Consider the following 8,751-nt stretch of genomic DNA (forward strand, 5'->3'; position numbering starts at 1 on the left):
TTTCATGGACTTGTTGTTTATGAATTATGCTTAGCAGTGCTTTTCATAACATGGGATAGAAATCAGTTTCAGTTGTTTGGATTTTAGTATGGTCAGTGTTGTGTTAGTTGTCTTTTTTTCTGGTTTGAGATTGTCAGCCAGTGCATATTCTGGCCTCTTAGTGAAAAGGCTCCTCTCCTGAGTCATGGCTAGGGATGAAAACGGTATGGATATTTTCCGACCGTATTCGAAACCGAATCCGTTTAGAGGGATTGAGATCTGTCCGTATCCGAGTTCGGATATCCGACATCCGATACCGTATCCGTATCCGAATACTCAAATCGCATATTTATGATGTCGATATCCAATCGTATCCTATCCGACATAGTTGACACTATCCGTATTCGAATCTGAATCCGGACAGAAATATGAAAACAAATGTAATATTGGTGATATCCGTCCGTATCCGATCCGTTTTCATCCCTAGTCTTGGCCATGAAGCCAAACCCTTGAAATGAAAGAAAATATAAACTTCTAAAAACAGTGACTACATTGAGTAAATGATTTTGCAACTTGCTATCTACAGGAGAAGTGTTTCGAATTTTGAAGAGGGGAGATTGTACTGGAAGCTGCTGCTAATATTGCAAAACAATGAAAGCTCATCAGTCAGCAAAGTAATGCATCTGGCACAGGAGCAAATACCAAATCTGGTTGTGATAAGATGCAAAGTCTGAAAGCTAGTGCACATATCAACAAATCATCAGGTGATGTGTTGGCACTATCAGTTTTCAGTCTTCTTTGGCACGTCCAATTATCTACTGAAATCTTAATCTAACACAGACCAAAGCCAAAGTATGAAATAAGTGCATGGTAGATTCAACTGAAGTGAAACAATTGCACAAACTGTTAAGTTTGTAGAAATATGTCATAATGACATCATTGATTTTCTAAACTTATCAAGAGCATCATTTGCAGGCAATATGGCTGCAAAGCGCAGAAAGGGAGCCGATTTCTCTCCTTTTGAATCACATACCGAAAGCAAGATAGCATCAAAGGACTGGCGGTCTTATGGAAGCACCATCCAGGGATGCTAAGATGTTATCTGCTCGGCCACCTAATCACTCTGGAAAGATCAAACTTCAACTTTTCCCAATAGATGAGACCATTCAAGAGATTATGCAGCAAGTGAGTACCTCTGCACCTCAATTTTTTTTTGGTAGAGCTTCATATAAGCACCATGCCACCATATACAGTCTTGTTTGAAGGTTCTCTCTCTTACATTTGCATTGCTTATTACCATTCAATCTGACAGGAAAAACACAACCCTTACCTTGAATTGACTTTGGCTCCTCGAAAGAAGATGTCCTCGATTGTACAGCATCTGAATACAAAATGGGGCAGTTCTCAGTGTGCAAAAGGCGAGCTCATGCTCTTCCCTAATGATACTAGACTGGACACTGTAGGTGGCAGTGCAAAATGGACTCTTGAGGATTCTTGCACAGCCGCTGATGTGCATGTTACAGTTGGCTCCCCTTCAACATTTCGTTTAAGGTTCAATTTGTTTTCTATAAATAGTTATTTTTGTTTGGAACAAAATGCATTGGCAATTCATGAACTTGTCCTACGATGTATTTAGGTCCCCTATATTCTTAAAATGCACATGTAGGTCCCCACTTGTTAAGTGTGTCACTTGTCCAAATCACCCTAATCTGCAAGTAATTACATATGTCACACATAAGCGTGGAGCTCAAGATCAGATGCCGCATGCTCTATTATGTGCTCCTGGCTGCCACCGCTATCATGTATACTACAATTTAGGTGCTGTATTTGTGTGACACACATGCAAGCTTTTTCTGATTTGGGTGATTTGGATCTTGAATGACATACTTAACAAGTTTAGAGCCCCAGATGTGCACTTTTAGGAATTTACAGGGATCTAGATGACATTGTGAGACAAGTTTAAGGAATGCTGGTGTATTTCATTTCTGTGTCTGTATCCATGCACATCAATGTGAAAGTTGATGTTTATATATTTCTTATTTATTATGAAGGTATGGTTGGTTTGGGCCTGAATTGAAGCAACAAAGTAGTGAACCATCCTTGGCATCAGCGCACTCTACAGACAAGACTATTGGCAGCAAGCCACCTGATCTTGTTTTCAATGAACAGAAACATATGGCTGGTTCGGGTGAATTTCCTAATAATTTTGTGACACCCTCTGTTGTGAATAATACAAATACATCACAAGTGGCGGTGAGTATCAAATACTATCGTTTGTTGAAAAAAATACCATTATATGTACTTCGATGCTGATACTCTTTATGATTCCAAAATAGGATAATCCAAGCAAGGTGGCACCACTTTCATGGCTTGACTCCATATCTAACATTAGTTTTGGAGCACTGTTATCTGAAGCTGCACCTTCTCAAGACAGCAAGCAACTGCCTTCACAAAATAACACATGTCTCCAGCAGATCCCCGTCACATGTGATTCATTTGATGCTGCTATTGCTTCGCTGATTGCGCGTCAGCAACCAAGTAACCAGCCAAAGGTGTTAAATCCATCCCTTTGGGAAGCTGAAGAAACTTGCCATGCATTTCCCTTCCAGAATCAAACTTCACAAGCATCAAGTTCAGTTCCTGGCAACAGCATTGCTACTATGTCCTCATCTGTCTTGTGTGCAATTCCAGAAACTGGCACAGATGATCAGGTACACCTGCTCTTGTAATATTTTGTCTCATCACAAACCTTTCTTGTTGCTTACGAGCTTTTTGTTTCTGCAGCAATGCGCTACTGATGGTAGGAAGGAGGAACTAAACGGTCAAACATCAGTACTGGGCGATGATATTAATGCAAAGCCAGATATCTCAATGGTACCGATTATGACCCTAACAACATTGATATGTTTTAGGATGCTTTAGGCTTCTTTGGTTTTCTGATTACTGATGTAATTCTTATGTATATTGTGATATTTCTTTCAGCATGAGTCAGTTGGGGACCCTAGAGCCTGGAGCATATTGCCCCAGACTCTTGAGTGGAACCGACAGTATAGGACTAAGCTCTTTGCTCACCGATAGCCTGGATGCATTCCAGAAATTCTCTGTTTTCTGAAGCTCATACGCCCATAAAGAAAAACTACGGGTTTATACTAGTATAGTCATATGGACTAAGTGAAGGTATATATTAACCAGGTTTCTGCTTCATGAACAGAGCTAATAATTTTGGGCTTCCTGAAGCTACTTCTGTAAATAAATCCCCCATGTGAACTTTTTTCTTATTTCTAGTTCACCGCTTGGAAGAAATATGTATTCTGGAATTGAAATTTTCCTTGACTTTATCTTAATAAGTACCTGACCCTATAGGGAGCATGGAGGTAGTCTCTCAACTGAAGGCTCTACCAACCGAGCTGTCACATAGTTATATTTTCCATTGCATCTTGCTGTTTATTAAGCACGCATTTGTTCTTAGGAACATTGATCTTCTGAGCTATTATAGGGCAATAACAATTAACAAGTGGTAATATGGCTGTTTTGCTGTAATGTGAGTTGTTGGGCGTTGCGTCCTTTTTTTTTAGTCAAAAGGAGCAACCAAAACACGCTCAAACTTGAGCCCACCATTTTAGCAGCTCGACCTGGGTCTGGGGGCCGGGCATGGCCTGTTGGATAAATCTATTCTCGCGTGCAGAGGTCGCTGTCCTGACCACATTAAAATTTCTACTTGCTGTCGATGTCGCAATTATTCCTTGTTGGATACATGTATGATTGTATCGTTGGGAGGTGCCCTTTTTAAAAGGGGGAAAAAATCATTGAAACAGTGCTGAAAGATCACCACAACCGATGCGTCAAAATCAACGCATTGTATTGCTAGGTCTTGTGAGCGTCAAATCTGAATACTTCAAACTGTTAAAGAAAATATTTGGATCGCATTGTATTGCTAGATCTTGTGAGTACAGCCGAGCTGCATATTCGTCTTAGACGAAATTCAGGTTTATGCCTAGCCTACAACAGCAGGCCCTTATGGTCTGACCTGTTCTGGTCTGATTTATTGGGGACAATTCTTGGGACAGAGACGTCTGAACAGCGCCCAGCCCACCTCCCTCTTGTGAAATGGAAGCAAAGGCATGACTCGGCTCGAGCGATCTGGAGTCAAACAAGTTTGAAAGAATTTGGTTGCAACTTGCCACGAATCTTGCCTGCTTCGTTTGACCATCATTGAATACGCCCACGGGCCACGTACAAACGTGCCTGGAGATCTGCATGCGACGCAGCAACACATGCTTGGAGATGTCGCTAGTCAAATTTGGGGCTCTGAAGTCTGAACTGAACACCAGCCGCTTCTCCTTTTTTCTGTTCGTTTCAATCTATTTTTCTTCAGTTCTGATGCCGCTGCTGCAACGCCCATCCCGGATGCCGCGTGAGCACGATCCGGTTCCGGCCATCGCAAACTGACTGAAACAAACCATGACAACTGGTAGTTTTGCAACTTTTTTTTTTAATAAAAAAGCAATGGCGAGCATGTTTCTAGTTCATCAAACTCTCCTAGAAAGAGAGATTTTATTAGGGTGACAGGACCATGTAACTGCCGTCTCCCTTCCTCTCAACTGAATCGTTGTCATGTCATTCATAAACCCAGACAGTATGGGTCCAGCTCGTTTCGTTTTCATACAAAGTATCAACAAGCATGTAGCCGATGCAGCAGTCCGTCACTGAATATCTGTTTTGTGAAGCAGCAACGGCGATTATATGTATAATAACAGGGGTACACCGATTATTAGTTTCATCCTCCAAATAATAAGCATGATTGGCTAAGCTGGACCTGCCAGTGCCAAACGGCAGGCCTAACTGAAGGTCTTTATGCTGCACCAGTTGGCAAGAGAAGGACTAGCTAGCTTGGTGTACTATATAGACTGCCAAATAATAGAAATGATGGCTAAATAAAGATGCGTAGAGCAGAGAAACCCATATAAAAACGAGCATGTGTGTTCAAGGAAATGAGCAAAAGCACATTCGATCATTCAGTAGAATTGGATTTGGTGGTAGCTAGCTAGCTAGAGCTGGCAATCATGAACTGAGCAGTCTCTTGCATTGGTTCCAAAGTGATCCAGTACTCAATGGGTAATGATGTGCACTGAGAGAGCACGCATCAAGACAAACCGCCAATCTAGACTGAGCAAGCGCCAAAATGTGCTTTGTCCTTATCTTACGGGGAAAAAGTTTGGCGGAGCGCTGACAAAGTAACAGGTTAGGAGGTATCAGCGGCGGATTCAACGGAGGGGGTGCCTCGAGCTCCTACCGATACCGGAGCCCTGAAACGTCTCTGGACTCCTGAATTCTTAGGCAAAATTCTATTATGTAAGTGGAGCTGAGACTTAACATCGAGCAACAGTCGGAGATATGCTGCTGTCGCACTTTTATTCAGACCCCTAAATTTTTTTCCGAATCCACCGCTGAGAGGTAGTAATCCGTAACATGGAGCTAACTAATTTGTTGCGTGCAGACTCTAACAAAGTCGCATCATATCTATGTTTTGTGACTACACATACGGTAAGTGGACATTGTGCCAAATTACTCATGTTTGATCGAGGCGGAACCTGCATGTGGCCGAGAAGCTGTGCCGCGGGGGCTATGCGCGTTCGAGGCGGAACACTCGAGGAGGGCGTCGAGCTCGAGCTTTGCATCCTTGACGCCACCGATGGCAAGTCGTTCGCCGCCCGCGTGGCGGCGTAGTTCGCGGGCTTCTTCAGCAGCTACGACAGCCTCGGCAAGCTGGTTTACCTGCCTTTCACACCTGCGTCACCGGAATGCGATGCTCCGCCTGTACCCCGCCGATCGCCATGCCTTCGGTCAGCACGTCCACCTCTGCCGGTCTGATGCAATGCAAATGTGGCTGCTGGGTCATCAGCGTGCCCTGGCCCAGCTGTCCGTACAGCAATGAGTCCGATGATGTTGTCTTCTCCTCGGAGTATCAGTCGTTATGTGACATTTACTATGTGACAAATATTTAGTTATGCCATATATAAGACGAGAATTTTAATAAACCTGATTTTTTTTGTTTTATACCCATGCAAAATATAGTTTTTTAGACTGAAGAAATACTATTTGGATTTGCATGGTTAATTATTAGCCAGCTAATTTTTAGCTCTAGTCCATTCAAACAGAGGGTTAATTTTTTAAGCCAAAAGTACAACTAGTTGTTAGTCAACTAACTAACAAGCTAACTCTAGCTAGTTTGGATTAATTTTTAGCCTTAGCTAGTAACTAGTCCTAACTGATCTAATGGTCTGTTTGGATCCACCCCAACTAAATTTTAGCTAGCTAATTGCTAGAGCTAAAATTTAGGCCCTGTTTGGATCATAGAACTAACAACTAGTTGACTAATTTTTAGTTCCTAAGTATCCAAATGAGCAGATTAATTCTTAGTCCATTAGTCATGCACTAGTTGTTAGTTCACTCATAGGAACTAATATGACTAGTTGTTAGTCCTAGTCCATCCAAATAGCCTAGCCAACTACCCCTTCCATCTCAAATTATAAGTCATTCCAAGAATATTGGAGAGTCAAAGCATCTCAAGTTTGACCAAATTTATATGATAAGATAATAACATTAATGATGGCGACTAAGTATCCATAGATTCTTCATCAATTATTTTTTCATAGTATTCCTATTTGATGTCACAAATCTTTATAATTATCTATAATTTTGGTCAAACATAAGATGCTTTGACTCTCCAAGATTTTTGAAATGACTTATAATTTGGAATGAAAGATGTAATGATTAGTTAACTAAACTTTAGCTAGGGGTGTTTGGATCTTCTAGCTAATTGAAAACCTTGATCATGCTCCCTCTCATTATTTCCATTGTTTAGCTAACTAAATTTTAGCTGGGGTGTTTGAATCATCTAGCTAAACTTTAGTTAGGGGTAGTTTGGTCATTGAGGCCTTTTAGCTGGGTTTAGTTGTAGGCTATTTGGATCCACTGTAACTAAATTTGGCCGGCTAAAGTTTACTGGGTGGATATAGGCCCTAATTACTGGTAATGCGAGTTGTTTTGCCAGAATCACATCTTAGTCACTTAGTATATATAAGCAAGAAAATATCACATAGAGAACACATTGATTAACCAGTTGTAGGGAGTGCATATCTGCAATGAGCTATTACTATTTATTCCAATAAAAAACAATCAAATACTTTATTACATTGAGAGAGAAAGATACTCGTACTAACTTGCTAGCTGTAGCACGAAGTATGTAGGAAAACCTTTGGGTCGTCCAAGCAAATGCATCCATTCCATTTCCATGGAAACAAACGTGGCATAGGTTGTGATTCCTATGGCGAGCCAAAATGGATGTATCAAAATTTGTCATTAGCCAACCATGAAGAACCTATTCAACGCATGAATTGAGAGCCCTAAAAAATTGATTTTGATCCCAAATCCCCAAAACCACCCACCGCCCACACCAGTCTCCCTCTCCCATATATACACGCACGGCGCGGCCACTCCGGCCCTCCCGCCTCCACTTCGCAGTCCCGCCGCAGTCATCTCTCCTCGCCCCGCAGTCTCGCAGGCCGCAGCCGCGCTCATCGTCGCCATGGACGGCGGCGGCTACAGCCCGCGGTTCCAGCGCCAGGCCTCCTGCTCCTGCGCCCCCTCCATCTCGCGGCGGGGGTTCGTCCGCGCGGGCTTCGACCTCGACGGCGACGACGACGACTACGACGACGACGTCGCCTTCCACTCCTCGTCATCCTCCTCCTCCTCCAAGGTCGGCGGTCCGGGGGCGCCCTACTACTCCGCGGGGGCCCCGCGGCCGTCCGCGCGCGCGAGGCTGAGGGCGCTGTGGCGCCGCATCATGCGGGAGAAGAAGCGGATCCTGCTCTGCTCCACCGGCTGCGTGCCGGCGCACGCGCCGGCGCCGCACCGGGAGCCCTACGACGCCTACAGCTACGCGCAGAACTTCGACGACGGCGAGGCGTGGGTGGAGCCCGACAACCTCTCGCGATCCTTCTCCGCTCGCTTCGTCCGTCCCCTCCAGGGTGTTCCAGAGGGTCGCCGTGTAGCGACCGCCGGCCCCCGGCGGCAAGACTTTTTTTTTAATCTTTTCCCCCAATTTTGGTGCCGCGAATTGTGAAAACAGAAGCATCCATCCCCATCTGTACATGCATTCATATTTTTCTGATCACTGATGAATATCTCCAACAAATCTTCATTGGTTTTGGTCAAACTCTGTACTTTGCCAGCAATCAAATACCACCACACATGACAAACACATTTACGCCCACAGCAAAATCACAGAAACATGTGAATACTACGTTCCACAGCCCCCGGATTTGATTTGTTGCTAACTAATGGTGTGATGAATAATTAGTTTGTTCTGAACATTATACCTTGACTTGATGAAAAGATTGGTTTGTTTTGAATGTTACCGGAAAAAATGCTTGTCAGTTTTAGGAATCTTTTGGGATAAGATCAGATCTAAAAGACTACAAATTGATAGTGTCTAATGTATTATATAATTGTCTAATCAATTGTGCACAATGGAATCGCTTGGTCAAACATGTTTCTTGGACATTAGGCAAGTGCGTCGCTGCATGTGAAGTTGATCGGAGTCTGTACACACCGCTTTTTCAATGCACCAAACGCTTGCAAATTTGACCAAACTAAGAAACTGATTGATTCATAAAAGTATGCTGCCTGCACCGCTTTTTCAATGCACCAAACGCTTGCAAATTTGACCAAACTAAGAAACTGATTGATTGATAAAAGTATGCTGCCTGA

General features: G+C 43.2%; 2 pseudogenes; both read left to right on the plus strand.

Moving 5' to 3' along the window:
- Positions 1-194: 194 nt before the first annotated feature.
- LOC136460194 (TSL-kinase interacting protein 1-like) lies at positions 195-3,574 on the plus strand (annotated as a pseudogene).
- A 3,474-nt stretch (positions 3,575-7,048) lies between these two features.
- On the plus strand, positions 7,049-8,197 carry LOC136457589 (uncharacterized; annotated as a pseudogene).
- Positions 8,198-8,751: the final 554 nt, after the last annotated feature.

The sequence above is a fragment of the Miscanthus floridulus genome, chromosome 6, assembly GCF_019320115.1.
Source record: "Miscanthus floridulus cultivar M001 chromosome 6, ASM1932011v1, whole genome shotgun sequence".
Classification (NCBI taxonomy): Eukaryota; Viridiplantae; Streptophyta; class Magnoliopsida; order Poales; family Poaceae; genus Miscanthus; species Miscanthus floridulus.